We start from the raw sequence: 16,007 nt of genomic DNA, 5'->3' as shown, positions 1-16,007 counted from the left end.
GTAGTTGTAATCATATTCTTGTGGAGGTGGTATCCACTGTGGAAAAGGTCCACCCATCATGGGTGGGCCATATGTATATGGGGGGTATGAGGGAGGTCCTTGGTAGCGATTCCATCCTCCACCTCTTGGGAAGAAAGGACGTTGATTGTGATTGTCCCTCCCTCTGTTGTACCGTCTCCCACTCCCTCTGCTAGAATTCGAATTATCCGAGCCAGTATCAGAGGAGTCTCCATCAGAGTTCTGATCTTCGTTTTTGGAGACATAGTCGTCTCGTGTATAGGGATACACTCGTTCATGACTGAAGCGTGCTGTGTCCTTCTTTAGTTTGTTATATTTGCTTTGTTTTAATGTCATTTCAAACTCAGTGATTTCTTGGTTGAGTTCCTCTAGACGTTTCTTGAGAACACTCGGGGATATATAGGCTTTCAGACGTACTTCTAAGTTTTGAATATCGATCTTTAATTCTTATGTAAGTCTGGTGGCTGTTATTATAATTAGGACTAACCAGTCCCGAGATATCAATGACCAGTCATGTTTGAAAGTCTTATCCTGTTGGAAAATATACGGTTCGTTACGGACTATAAGGCCCTGAGGGGCCGCATTAGCCCGTAGATATTCAGTCATCAATAACCCATGAAGAGCAGTTCTTATCTGGGTCCTCCTCAGATTAGCTAGTTCATCCCAATCCGCATTGTTTGGACCGGTGTCAGTGTTACTTAACCCTTCAAAGGGGTTAATAGCTGCCAAAATCCTCTCCACTTCGTCTTCCGCGAAGGTCAATCCCATATTGTCTGCCATGTCAACTGGTTGGGCAATGGGATAATAGTGAAATTTATGTATTTATTGCACCATGCACTTTCCAAATTTAATTGTGTCATCTTTGTCCAAATCCTATATCCCAAAACTTAATGTATTTATAATCTGAAATTGTGTGTATAACTATCATTGCTTTTTATTATTATTAACCATGACTGACAATATGATGGAATTTTAGATATAAAATGTTTGCTCTGTGATGTACTTTTTAGGACATTTTGTCCGAAATAAAGTTTTTTGAATTGAAATTGAAACTGAATTGAAAGAGTATGTGCCTAATGTAAATGAAAAAAGTGTGTGTGTCAGAGGTAAATAGCCTCTGGCAAAAGGGATCTAAAGTACTGCCAATGAAGTACTAATGCCAGAAATACTGGAAATAGAAGGGAAAACAAATTCCCACAGCTGCACGCTGTCTATAATATGAAAAGGAACAAAGTGGGGAGTAGAGAGGTACCACTCACAGGAATGGTGGAGGTGGATACTTCCTCCCAGTCATAAGTTCATAAACATGGTGATCCACCCACAGATAGGTATGATATGTCAAAAACTCCCACAGAGGACATGTATCCCACAGTGGTGGAGAATACACATTAGTTGTTAAAATACCCCTCACACACCAAAAGGGCCCTTGGTGTCATGCTTCATCATAGGGGTCTTCCCGCCCCTCTACGGGACGGGGCGTGCTACGACCTACGTTTGCGTGGGAGCACTGATATTAATGAGACAACTATGTGTGATGCGAGGGTGTGAGAGGAAGGGTCAGGAGTGAATGGAAAGGTGAATTAAAAAATACCTGGCTCTGTGGTCTAGAGAAATTTATTATACCGTTTGAGCTGGTATCAGTAAAAAGGTGAAGGGGAGGAGGAATGGATGCCTCAATGAGCTGTGCCTCCTAAGTATGTCGACATGTTTCGAAGCTTCCCCATGCTTCTTCTTCAAGACCTTAAGGATCCCTTCCTAAAACTCACTGTGATGTGTAAAAAAGGAAAAAATGTACCAGGAAGTAAGTAACCTCCTAGGGTAGGTAATGCCTAAATAGGTCTTGTATGGTCCATTAACCTAGAAAAAACAAACACAAAAGGGGAGGTAAAAGCCATATTCACGTAGCTAGATGATCAGTCCATCGTGAGCATTCAGTGATCTGAAAAGGAAGTGATATAATAATCTCCTCTTAACGCTATTCATAACGTTATCACGTGGTCTGTGGTGAAGAGAATGGGTGAAAGTAGACACAGACATTAGACAAAACGCACAAATAACATAAAGCACACACTCTATTCAGAAAGGAACAACGTTCCTATGATCATAAAATCCCAAATCAATAGTTGTCCAGATCAGTGGGAAGGTGTAAAATATCAACCTACTTGCTGTAAATAGAATAAATAACCTCATGAGCTCGTGGACCGAGTGGTAGAAGTGCCAATTAGGCTATCTACATGGTGGAAAAAAGGAAGAAAAAGGTATATTCCCAATAAGACACAGGACTTATGAGGAAGTAGCCCGAGTAGGGCATCACCTGGTTAACGGCTATGCCGTACTTACATCTCCCAGGAACAATGTCCAGCCACGATATCCGCCCCGGTCGGCTCCGTAGGTAAGACTGAGCGGGTGGGCGGGTGTTTAAATGTAGGCTTCAATCAAAGTAAGCGTGCGAAAACCTGTGATTACACCGTTGCGCGTTTACCCGCTGACTCTGCAGTCAGAGACCCGGAACCGGAAGTGGACCGGCCGGGTCAAAGGCGTGTGAAGAGGGCGATACTAGTGATTGAATAAAGTATTTATGAGCCAAACACTGATATGACACTAGATGAAAGGTGGGGGAAACAGCGGAAAATAATCCTATAGGTGGTATAGAGAAACGATAATTTCCGCACTGCCAAGCCATGTCTTCCCTGGACCGGAAACAAGCTGGCCATGTCTGAACTGGGGTGGCAGAGTGGGCTAAAGAACGGTGATGGATTAAACCCAGATCAGTTGACTGGGGGTGAGTGCTTGCAATGTTCAACACTCCGTCCATCATTTCCTTTGGTTTTGCTTTGTTCGCCATAAGTTGGCAGGGTATGCTCAGACGTGAGTCCCTTGCTCACCTTGCCACTGGATTCAAGCAAGCCTGGCTGAAGACGGCAGAAATGCCAGCAACCGGTCCTAGGAAGCTTGTTTCTGGTCCAGGGAAGACATGGCTTGGCAGTTCGGGCTGGACTGTTCCCATGAGGCATAGGGTCAGACTGATTTGCATATGGCCATGTCTGAACTGGGGTGGCAGAGTGGGCTAAAGAACGGTGATGGATTAAACCCAGATCAGTTGACTGGGGGTGAGTGCTTGCAATGTTCAACACTCCGTCCATCATTTCCTTTGGTTTTGCTAAGAGACATAAACACCATGACCAATCATCCAACAATGAAGTCTACTAAAGTTCAAGTCTATGCCTTTGGAAACCAGAACCCGCGACCACTGGCAGGGGTGTTCACCACCGACATATCCGATGAAAACATTGGACTCGATCCAAAATCTGTGCCCCCCGAGAGGAACCAGCATGGTACCAAACTCCCAGACATCTGAAAAACTGTGCCTCATCCAGTTTACATTCAGTGTGAATGCCACTGAGTTGGACAGCATCCAGCACACATTTAATGGTCTCTTTTGCAGCATTGGTTGCTTAGCACAGAACATCGTACAATTCCACATTGACCAGTCTGTACAAACTATGAGGCACCAACGGTTGGCCTTCCATCTCCAACCACAAGTTGATGAAGAAATTAAAACAAGCAGATATTAATGAGAGAGCACCCCGTGGGTGTTCCCCCCTCATAGTCACTTGCAAGCCTAAGCAACCAGGCAAAATATGATTTTCTGTGGACATGCATCTATTGAACCTGGTGATCAAGCATGACCAACACCTTATCCCTATTCTGGGTAACCCCAAAAGTGAAATGAGCTCACCATATTGGTTCTCGAAAATGGACCTGAGATCAGTGTACAATCAAATCCTGCTAGACCCCAGGTTCCGAAACATTACAAACTTTTCCGGTTACCTGGCCAATGTACAAAAGGATGAATTTCAGCCATGACATTTAAACAAAATATCTGTAAAAAATATTACATGGACAAAATATTGTCAAGAATTTTGAGGACAAAAATATAGTGATGCTAAGTTTCTATAGTTAAACAGTATATATATATATATAACTCTACATATATGTACCCTGACAATATATATATCTTCAAGACACACAAATGTGGAGGTAAGAATAGTAAATCTATGGTTATCTATTTGCACTTACCTATTTTTGGTCCTCGATATTCTTGACATGATATTCTGTCCACGCGATATTTATTTTAATGATTTTCTGTCGTTAGCCCTGTGCCACAGACGTTTTTCAGAACATTATTCGTTAAGTCCTCTCCAAGCTTACTGGGTTCATCAATGTCAGTAATGACAAACCTATATACACCCAGCCTGTCAATGAACATCGTGTCCGGCTCTAAACGATGTTGCAGAGGCTCAAAGACTGCTGCCTCCCACCCCACAGGGAAAACTGAGTTCCTGAAATCCCACATCAGTTGCTTTGGCTACGACTTGATGGAGTGGCCCCTGACCCTGCCAAAGTGCAGGCTATCAAGTCAGCTTTACCTACATCTCTGGTCCTGGTGTGAGGAGTATCTTGGGCATGGTCAACTATTGTGGGATTTTTATAAAAACCTGATATCTCTTGCAGCAGCTCTACACAATCTCACAGAGGCAAACATCCCCTCGGCCTGGTAAGAAAAATATGAGGCAGCGCTCCAAGACGCCGGTCTGCAGAGACCACTTCAGGTTACTTTGACCCTGTCAAAGACTCAGAGTTGGCCTTAAGGGCCAGCCACCAGGACTGGGAGCAGTGCCATCAGAGGCTACCCTGTGAAAAATAGGCACCAGTGGTGTATGCAAGCAGGACACTTACTTCCACTAAACTGAGGTACTCGCAGATCAAACATAAGGTGATGCAAACGGACACCCATTCATGGTACACACAGACTACAAATCCAGGATCCCGTTCTTCCGTGGGTTCAAAGCCTCCTCTATGAATCGAAAAATAGATCCTTTAACTATAGGAATACTTATTCTACATCCAATACCAGCCGGGTTCTCAAAACCCTACTTACTTCCACTCCCAAATTTCCAGAGGACACAGCGTGATACACATAAAAGAGTATATCACATTTATAGTGAAATAACCCCTGCCCTTTTCTATGCCACTGTAGAAAATTAAGTGTGCTGCTTAAGTGCATGACCACTTACAGCTGGATCTCCATATTACTCGAGAAGGTAACTGGGCTATCCTGAAGAACAACACCACACCATGGACTACTGAAGCATATCAAACCCTGACACCCCGACGGCAGGCAAGACACAACCTAGCCTCATTTGATGTAGGGTGTGTTTTTTCAGGAGATACCAGCTGGTGTTTCCCAACTAACTTGCCATCCAAGTGGTACACCTCACTCTTGCCGGACATCAGGGCATTGTAAACACCAAAAGCCATATCAGAAGCAATGTTTGCTTCCCACAATTAAATTAAATGATCAAGCAAGTGGTGAAAGGCTGCCACAAGTGTCAGACAGAGGGAGACCCTGAACCGAGTGTCACCTATCGTCACAGAACCCTGAGCTCCTTGAGTCTGAGCGAGTGCTGGCTTCGGGGTTTACCAGATGGAAGACACTTGCTAGAAGTAATCCAAGACTGTTTGAAATATCCCAAAATTGAAATAGTGAGCAATACTTCTGCAGATGAGTTGAGTCCAAAATTAAGAAAATCATGGCCTGCATGGTATAGTGCAGGCGGTCCAAACAGACAATTGTCCTCCTCTTAAGGGACAAGAGGTAGGTAATTATATAAAATCACAAGGCGCCCAACATCTCAAGATAATGCCCTTCTGGCTGCAGGCCAGTGGTGAGGCCGAACGCTTCATGAGGACCTGGACCAAGATCATTTGATTGCAATAGCAATCCACCAGCATGATTAATGTTCTATTCACTCTTTCATCAAGGAATACCATTAGACACCACACATCACCACAGGGAGGCCACTGAGTCGATTGAGCTTAAAGCGTGCCGATAGATCCTCTGGGCAGCATCGTCTGAGCTTGGCTCCGGCTCCTATAAACCAAGGGTCTGATACTGAGAGAGAAGGCAGAGACGAAATGACAATGTTAGTAGACTTCGCTGAACTAAGGCATCCAGCCTACAAACAGGGAACTTTGTTCTGGTGGGTTGTACTACTGAATATTGAGAATAGAAATATTGTGATACCTTAATATCATGGACAAAATATGGAAAGGTAAGTGTATGTAGGGTAAGTATAGATTTACTATTCCTAACTCCACATCTTCGTACCTTGAATATATAAATATCGTCAAGGTACATGTATGTGGCGTTCGATATAGACAATCTATACATACTCACCTTTCGATATTTTGTCCCTCGATATTCTGCCTATGATATTAAAGTATGAATATGTGTAATGATTATGTGTAATATATGAATTCTCGTATATAATACAATATATGTAATATAGGAATACTCGAATGGTATAAGCTTTATTCGATATAAAAAATATCATAAAAGCAATAAATTTCCAAGTATACAGATTATTTACATAAATAAAATAGGTTAAAAGTCATTAAATCATCATCTAGAAAGCTTATATAATACAAATTCCACAATTAGTTAAAAATTCATGGTTCGATTGTTAAAAGAAAAAAGACTGAATCTAAAATATGTAGACTAAAATCCAGTATATGAGAGGGACAGGTGTTCGCCATCAGCGTCTACAGGCTTCCTGGCTAATAACTTGCTTCTAATTAGCCAGGCGGATCCCAAGAATTTGGCTACCCCACATATCAGAGTGAGGGAGGAGGTATCAGTGCAGAGGATGCGGAGAGCGTTACGATGGCACATTGGGCCCAATAGTTTGCAGACCGGTTTTAGCCACCTCATCCTGGGGAGCCTATACGCCGGACAGGCAAACAAGAGGTGAGCTGGCGTCTCGTTATGGTAGGCGCAACCCGGACAGGGTAAAGATGGCATAGTTGGCCCTTTCCAACGCGAAACAAAGCTGTTGGTCGGCAAGGTCCCGAACCTCAGCTTCATATATAGTACCCTGTGGCTGGGGGCCTGGATAAAATCCAGATAAGGTTCTAGTGAGCGAGTATGTTTGTGTTGGAAGAATCCCTCCGCCAGTTTCCCCAATCTGGGATTTTGAATGACCAGCTTCTGGACCCATTCCCAGTACAATTTTTTGATAACCTGTTTTGTAGGTGGTGATTGGGTGCGCCAGGCCTCCTTTAGACCAATAGAAATTAGAAGTTTTCGGAGGTCTGTTAGCCATATTAACTTGCTCCCAGAGTCCACTGCAACTAGTTCGTCAAAAGCTGCAGCGTAATGGGAGAGTTCTGGAGTCCTTTTTATGCGGGCCCAGAACAAAAGGGGGCGCAAGCGTACTATATCCTGGAATGAGTGTCTCCCTAGATCAAAAAATAGGGGCTTCAAGGGCGTCGAGGAAGGTAGGGAAAGCATGTCTCTCATAAACTTATTTTCCGTCAAAACAAGATCACTCACATTCTGAAAGCCCCAGAGCTCGGAGCCATACAAGGCTGAGGACAGTGCTTTGCCGGCGTAGACCGCAAGGACAGGGGCCACAGGCCTACACCCAGTAAGACGCTGCTCTCTCAAAATAACACCAGACGTCCTCTTGTGATTTAAGAGCATCTTAGCAAGGTGTGGGCCCCATTTCATGTCTTTTGCAAGAGAGATTCCCAAGTATTCAAAACCCTCCACGTTGTCCAACGGTACCCCATCTAGGGTAAAGTGGTTTTTAAAGCGATTGGACGGGTTGATGCACATGGTCTTAGTTTTGGTGGTATTAACTATCAGACCATGTGAATCACAAAAAGAGGCAAAGTTGTTCAAAAGTTTCTGGAGCCCCCCCGGGGATTTTGAAATCAAGAGAGTATCGTCTGCGAACAGGAGAGTCGGGATCTTCTCCCCGGCCAGTGATGGAGCATCGGCCGGGTCCTGGCTTAAAAAGTCAACCACCCCGTTGATGTAAAGAGAGAACAGGGTGGGTGCCAGCACACATCCCTGTCGAACTCCCCTGTTCACGGCGATTCTCTCCGTCAACTGCCCCTGGGACCCCCATCTAACCTTGGCGTAATTGCCTTGGTGTAGACGCTGGATCATGTCTAGGACCAAAGGGGGAGCACCAAGTTGTTGTAAGGTAAGCCAGAGTTTCCCCCGGGGAACTAAATCGAAAGCGGTCTTCAGATCTATGAAGGCAAGGTACAAACTGCCCCTGCCCAGAAGTACTATCTTCCAATAAATCATAAAAAATCTGAAGACCTGGTCGATTGTTCCCATCTTGGTCCTAAAACCTGCTTGAAAGTGGGAAAGAATGTTGTTGTCTTCCATCCAATTGCCTAACCTAGCTAGTAAGACCCTGCCAACAACTTTCTGGATGACGTCAATTAGACTGATTGGCCGGTAGTTGGCAGGGTCTTCCCTATTCCCCTTTTTAAAAATGGGGACCACCTCGGCGCCCTTCCAAGAATCAGGTACTGGTGCACCTCTGGCTATCAAATTCAAAATCAGAAGGATAAGAGCTGCCCAAGGCTCAGCGAAGTGTAAGAGCAAATCTCCAGGGAGGCCATCTGGACCTGCCGCCTTGCCAGGGGCTATGCTTTTGATTGCTGTCGTCACCTCGCTTAACGCAAAGAGATCCCGGTGGTGACTGGGGGCTCTGGTAGGGGATGAATAAGCCGTATCAAGGGAAGAGGGAGCATTAACGTCCTCTGTGTATAGTTTAGAAAAATGGAGCAGCCATTGGTTGGCGGTGATATGATTGGCCAGTGGGGGATTAATAGTGCTAGCCCTCTTGTTGATTAAGTCCCAGAAGCCTTTCGAGTCTTTATCGGATGAAGCATGTTTTAATTTAGCCCAGTGATCCTCCTCCCAGCTTTTCTTTGCCTCCCTCTGTGCCTTGGCATACTCCTTCCTAGCTCTAATAACTGCGGTGGAGTCTTTTTTCTTAACTTCCAGAATGAGTGCCGCCCTTTTTTCCTTAGAAGCAACAGAATACCAAGGGTTCGAAGCCTTGGCCTGTAGGCCTCCAGTGATGACCTTGCCTCTAGTGGTAAAGAAGGCGCTCAGATTCAAAATAAAATCTTGATAGATTTTATGGAAATTAGATAGGGACAAAGCGGAATTGGCATAAGATGTGAAATTGCTAATCTCAGCTTCTAGATTGCCCTTTATGCTTGCCAATTTGTGTTCCTTAATCACAACTTTCTGCCATTTAAGGCGTCTACAACAATTACTAGGGACCACTTCTCTAGTAGACAGGAACGCTCGGCTAGTTGCGTCGGCACCAGGTACTTGCCAGACATTATTTAATTTTAAGCATAAGGGGTTGTGATCACTATCTGTGGAGGGTTTAACTTCCATGTCTAGCAGATCACACCATAGCCTGACATCTAAGAGAATATAATCTATCCTAGATGGAGAACAAATCCTATTAAAAGTGAATGCCCCATGGGGGTCTGAAATGGATCTTCCATTTACGGCTCTAAGGTTGAACTCTTGGACGAGGGCATTTAATTGGATAACCCTCTGGGACCACTTTCTGATCGGAGGGAGATTGAGGGTCGGGATACTCCATTTAGCATCTAGTTCAGCGGTACTCAAAAAATCCTCCGCACCAAGCGGTTCGAAAGTGCAATTTAGATCACCCCCTATAAGAATGTACGAAGACGGGGTGATGCCGGAACGAATGCTTTCCAGCGTTTATATAGTAGTGGATCCCAGGGTGCCCTTGGTTCCCCTAGCATAGATGTTAAAAAGATCCAATGAGGGTTTATTGTGTGCTCCACCTACTGTTAAGTGCAAGATGTCATGAGAAATACAATTGTGAGAGGAAATTGACCAATTCAATGAAGCACTAACCCATATATGCAGGCCTCCAGAGGGACGTCCCTTTCTTGATCTGACTGCCGGGCAGAAATAGGTGGTATAACCTGACTTGTGTAGGGGTTTCAAGCTCCAAGTTTCCTGGAATAGGCAAATTTCGTATTTTTCAACCTGGGCGTTCCATTCGGGGATGGCTAGTTTCTTTTCCAGGCCCGCTATATTCCAAGACATTATGTGGAGTGTGGAAGTATTTGGAGCATGGGGTGTCGAATTAGAAAGAATGTCCACAGTCTCGGATTCATCTTGGGGAATGAGGATATTTGGGATTCTAGAACCGGGGCTGGGTAATGTTGGCAGTCAGTCCACCTTGTTCAAGCCAGATTCCCCCCCTATTTCCCCCGATGGCATGTGGGGTATAACTCCTATTGGGGGCCATAATGGTGATCGTCTAATTTGAATGGATGAAAAATCGGGAGAAGAAGAGCGAAATTCAAGAACCACTAAATTCTCCGCCAGATTTTCATCCACAAGTTCCAACTCTAAGCAGTCAAACGGGGAATTATGGGTCGATAGCCTTTTTACCCTGATGATATCCTCCCTAATGATAGATCTACAGCCCCGGACCTGGCGCAACCAGTGTATAGCCTTATTACAGAGTGATACACTCCCTTCCAGACCCCGATTGGGGGGAAGTTTGGGAACTTTGACCAAGAAAACTGACTTCTTATGATTTGGGGCCAAATGATATGCTCCAGGTGCCTTATGAGTAAATACCGGGGCGTCCTGCTTAGCGGCGGGGTGGGTTTCAAAGTCGCTGGGAGTGCCCCCTCTACAGGTTCCAATAGGACGAGTGGAACTAATTACACTAGCTTTCTTCGCATAGCTAGACGTAGAGATAGAGCTGGATGGCAAGGGGGAAGACGTGCTTGGAGGGTAGGGCAAAACACCAGGTCGTCTAGGCGGGACCAATTGGGAAGAAAGGGTCCGCAAGCTAGCAGTGTGTGCAACTACAGGGGGAATAGTTGGAGAGGGTTGGGCGGTATCAAGAGGCAGGGAAAGATTTAGCTTTACATTGAGAGCCTCAATGATCTTGCTGAGAGTGATTACTGTACCCTGGAGTGAGTCAACTTTCTCCATAAGGCTCTCAAGAAGTTCTTTGCAGCTACATGGGGGCGACAGAGGAGCCTTTTGCTCGGTGTGACCACATCTACTGGGAAGGAGGCAAGCTACAGTCTCAGCTATATCTGATGCAGGTTCTAGCACTGAGAAGCGGTTGGAGCAGGGGATAGATTGAAAGGAATCATCTAAAGCTTTCTTGGATTCGTGATCTCCTTTAACTGGTGACTTAGGGTGGGGAACCGAGGTATCCAAAACTAAAGTAAGTCTAGTGTCCTCCATTAGTGAGCTGTGGGGAATTGGATTCGGGTGTGAAGCAGTTGTGTTAGGAGTTTTTTTCTTTTTTAAGAACATAGAAGGTATACCCTTTTGGGGAGTTTTATCCAGCCCCTCCACTTTATCCCCAACAGGCCCAGTAGAGTTCCCACTCAGAATGTCCTCACAATCCAAAACTATGTTCTCGATTCTGGCCATAACACAGTTGCTAGCGGCATGCTTTAAAACCTTAGATTTTTTCCCCTTCTTGCTTCCTGTGGGGCCCCCGCTCTCCATTGCCTTTCTCTTGCCCATTTCCCAGCAACTGCAGGAATCGCTGTGTTTTCTCTAGACACTGCAACAGTGATACAACACTGTGACCAATCGGCTATAGCAACAGGAGAAGGTGTATTAAAGGTGTATTAAAGCAATGAAACAGTTACATAACCAAACCCTCAAAATTATCCAGTCTCAGGAATTGGCTGATGCGCAAGTCACAGTACCTTATGGCTCGTGGCCTCGGAAGTTAGAGGGGATGCCCTGTCCTGTCTCTTCCTGGCTCCGATGGGCAAGGACGGGCCCGCCCTTGGCCCGGGCGCGTCCCGCGCTGCGGGAGGCGTCCCGGCCAGATGAGGCCCACCAGCAATGTCACGTGATGCGTGACGGCGACGGATGCACTAAGGCTGCTGGGGAGTGTAGTTAGAGCCTCACACTGCCGTTCCCCTCACGGCGTTTCTGTGCGGAGTCTCAGGCAGGTAGAGTGATCAGGGCGCGTTCAGCGTGGCAGCCGTTTCCCTCACGGCGGATGCGAATTTCGGAAAATGTGTCCCCACAGTAGACCGAAAGGGAGTGTGTCCAGACGGGAACAAATGCAATCTCGACTACTCCAATAGAAACTAGCTTCCGCCTTAATTCATCTGATATTGCTGAAATGGAGATCTCTCCATAGTATCCCCAGGAGAGAATGTATCTGTAGGGATTTTGAACACGGAATGATTCCCAAAATGTCCTCAGGCATGGCAATGCAACAAAATCCCTGGGCAATAAGACCTAATTTCGAATGTCGTTCGCCAGTGCCGTAAAAGATATCTCCCCCACGATTCTTGACGGTGAAAAGACTACGTGCGTACGAGCCCTAGGAATACACAATATTGAGTGTCCACAACGTGCTTCTGAAGTATCTACATCCTGGCAACAGGTTGAAGCTGCCATGTGACAATTTAAGGACCAGAGTGTTGCCCATATTGTGATGCTCCCTGAGCCCACGCTCAAGAAGGAAACAGGCGGTGGGAAAGCAAAAGTGGTAATTATGCACAACAATGAGGTTGAAGGAACTAGTGAACTACCCTCTTCAGTGGAGTTACTACTGAATCTAATGAAGCCGCTCCAGTGCCAAACCTCTGGACAGCCCATGACCAAACAAGGTCTGGTGCTTGCTGGGGAAGTGACAAGGACTTGGACGTGACGTATTTGGCCCCTTGTGTTTTCAAAGGTACAGTCTGGTGCCATCTAAGAAGTACTGGGACATTGAACGCACATACCTTATTATATTTGTGTTTAACCACAAACGTATTGTTTTCTACCGTCTTGATATTTTGGGAGGAATGTAATGTTGCACTCGCTAGCCCAGTTAAAATGTTCCAAGAGGTGAGTTGAAGCGATCCTCCTCATTTTTTAAGATTTTGTGATTCAGTCCAATCGGCGTCTTGGGAGCTAATAAATAGCTGAGGATTCTGTGCCCAGGATCTTTGAGCATGTGATCCACTCTATAGAAACTCCACCTTTTCTATGTAGTCACCTCATATTTTTTGTCTTTCCATGGACCCTTAATGTTTTAGGTTTTAGAACTCTGTGCACTTTAACCCTGCTAACCAGTGGTAACGTGACTGTACTACCGTGTTAAAAATGGTTGAACTGGTATATTCCTGATTAGTATATTTAACCTACATATCAGTTCCTAGTATATGGTACAAAATGTCATTAGAGGACTGCAGCACCTATTGTGCCATCCCTCACATTGCTAATAAAAACATAGCTTCTGGCCTACCCTGTGCAGACTGACTGAAGCTGTGTAAAACTGAGATTTGGCCTGTCAAAATAAACACTTTTCACAGGTCAAAACATCCATTTTAAATATTAATAAATCACCTCCACCTCCACCTTCGCACCCACAAAGCAGGGTGCAGGGTACAAGGTATTTATATGTAGAAATGTAATATTAACAGGTCCTTATGGTGACTAGCACTCAAACGTTGTTTGCCACTGTTGCAGGCCTTGCTGTCCTATGTAGACAACCAGAGTACAGATTCAAAATCCTAATACTATATCTTGGGAATGGCACAAGCCACGAAAATAACTAAACAACTATTTGTAATAGTTATTAAAAATCCAATTCAAAGATGAAGTTGGATTTTTAATAAATAGTAAGGGAAAAGAACTTTTAGAAAGTTAACTTGACCTGACCTGAATGGGCATCTATGACTCCTCTAAACCTGACAGGTTATGTAGGAGGGGTTATGGGCATCCTTTTTGACACTACAGTGCCACATGCTGCTTGAGTATCAAGGCATGCTTGACAGGCCTGTTGGATTTCTACCTATGTAATAATCAAAGGGGAGGGAAAGAGAAGCTATGGTCCATCCGGCTTCCAATGGTTAGTTATAAATCAAGGGGGGAGAGAGAGAATGGACCACTTGTCCTGTGTTACCAGGGTCTTTCGGTAGTGTCCGTCATAAAAAACCCTCATCCATGTATACAGATCGATGGCGGTATATTTTCATTCTCCGCCTTTTGTGTACTGTTTCAGCGTCATCATTGGGTCTTTTTTCTTTGTAAAGTGCTGACCTCCGCCTGGAGGAAGACCCGCTGGTACTATCAGTAGTGGTCAGAAATAAAGGTGAAAATGTGCTTGTGCTATTGTGAAATTATTAAAATCCCTATGTCACTTATAACCTCAATGATTTATTGGGGAGGCAGTGAAATGGGAGGTTAAAAAGGGGTGTCGTGCGTTTCTTAGAACGAGTTACTTATCTTACGCACTATTTAGGGTCAACATGTTTCAGCCCTCTGTGTATTCTCGGGGCTTTCGTCAGAACCGAAGTTAAGTGTGCGGAGCCCCTTTGGCTCTGCATGGAGTGGTGTACTCACCACTCTGGGTTCATAAGGTCAGACCAATAGTATGTGTACCTACAAAGAAAAAGGAAAGAGATGGTGCAGTTGTAGCGCCTTGAGACCCTCCGGGTGAGTAGTGCGCTTTATAAATGCCTATGATTGATTGATTGATTGTACATGAAATCTAATACATTTAATAGTTTCAAAAGAAGACTGCTGGAACAGTATGTTTCAGTATTCCACATTGGGAGTGAGTGTATCGCATCAATTGTGCGTCTAAAAGGGATTAATTACAAAAAGGTAGGTAAACAGAGCGGGTAGATTCAAGGTTGCAGAAGTGCGTATCGCGCTATGATGGTATAAGCGTCTGAGGATTGTGAGGAGAATTTCTGGTTATCGTAAAGGTCAAAGGATTCTCAAAAAAAAGGGGGGGGGATTATGCTGTCCCATTCAGCGTACTTGTGCTCAAATTCAAAATGTCATGCATTAGTATACAGTTACATACTTTAAATTGGTGAATACGCTGTCCCAGTTTAGCGAGTTTTTAGTTGATTCTTAGTGTCTTAATTACAGGAAGCTGTTGTAAAACTGGTCGTACAGACCAAAATGATAAGCTAAATGGACCCTAATCTTTAGGGGAGAAGTGGTTTCTCTGGCGGACTTAATTAGTCTGAGTGGCTAGAATTAGCAAGATTCATGCCGAACGAGAATGCGGTATTGAGAACTCTGTGCGTTATTGACAAAAATACATTGTTGGCAGGGAAATTACTCGCTGTTGAAACGAGCAACAAACATACAAGTTAACGGCTGCCTTTACCTTAAAAGCGTTAATTAAAAAGCTTCATGGAGTTACCGGTGGGCCTCTGGATACCGATTCATTTCTGGGGAGAGAAGTAAATGTTACAGTATCTTACTTGAGACTTGGGTGATGGCAGGGAAATCTGCTCAGAGGTTCGTTCGTATCTCTCACCAGTTCCTGTACAGTGATTCACTTGTGCTGGCTCTCACCACGGTGCTCCGAGTGACGCGGGGGCCGGTTACGGTTCGTTTGTATTCCCGGTAGTCATTGAAAGGGAAAAGGGACTATTTTTGAAATTGGTTGGCATGGTTGGTTGGCATAGGGTCCTCTGTTATTAGTAAAAAGACTATGACCCTATAAACTGGTTTTCCAGAGGAGTCTGAGTTAGAAGTTAGTGTAAAATAAATAGATATCACATTGCAATTTGTTTGTTCTGATCGTAATTACAAAGAAGGATTCAGTGTGTATGGGGTGTAAATCATCATTTGTTTCTAAAAGGACAGTTGGAATTTGCTTCCTTCGTTATGATTATTTCTCGTAAATGACTGTCCCTTTGATAATTAAGGTGGTTACACTTAGAACCAGAAGAAAAATAGGATATAGAGCAAATAAGTTCTATCTATCATTCTAATGGGGTTTTTTTTAGACATTCATGTGTTGTAGGACTTGATGGTTCATGATAGGGCATGCCACGGGATATTATCGTTCATTCCTCCTGTGTCTGTGTGGAGGCGATAAATCCAACGTTGTTCTTTCTCAAAAAGAATCTTCTCTGCGTTGTGCGATTTTATTTGTAGGGTCTCAAGAAGTACCCATTGGAGATCATCAGGACCATGGTTATGTTCAATGTAGTGTTTGCTCATCTTGGTTGTTATTCGTTTACAAGTTATGTTGCTCCTGTGTTCACAGATTCGAATCTTCACTTTTCGGCTCGTCATCCCTATGTACTTAAGGCCACAGGGACATACA

The sequence above is a fragment of the Triturus cristatus genome, chromosome 6 (assembly GCF_964204655.1).
Source record: "Triturus cristatus chromosome 6, aTriCri1.1, whole genome shotgun sequence".
In the NCBI taxonomy this organism is placed as follows: Eukaryota; Metazoa; Chordata; class Amphibia; order Caudata; family Salamandridae; genus Triturus; species Triturus cristatus.
This window is presented reverse-complemented; position numbering follows the sequence as displayed.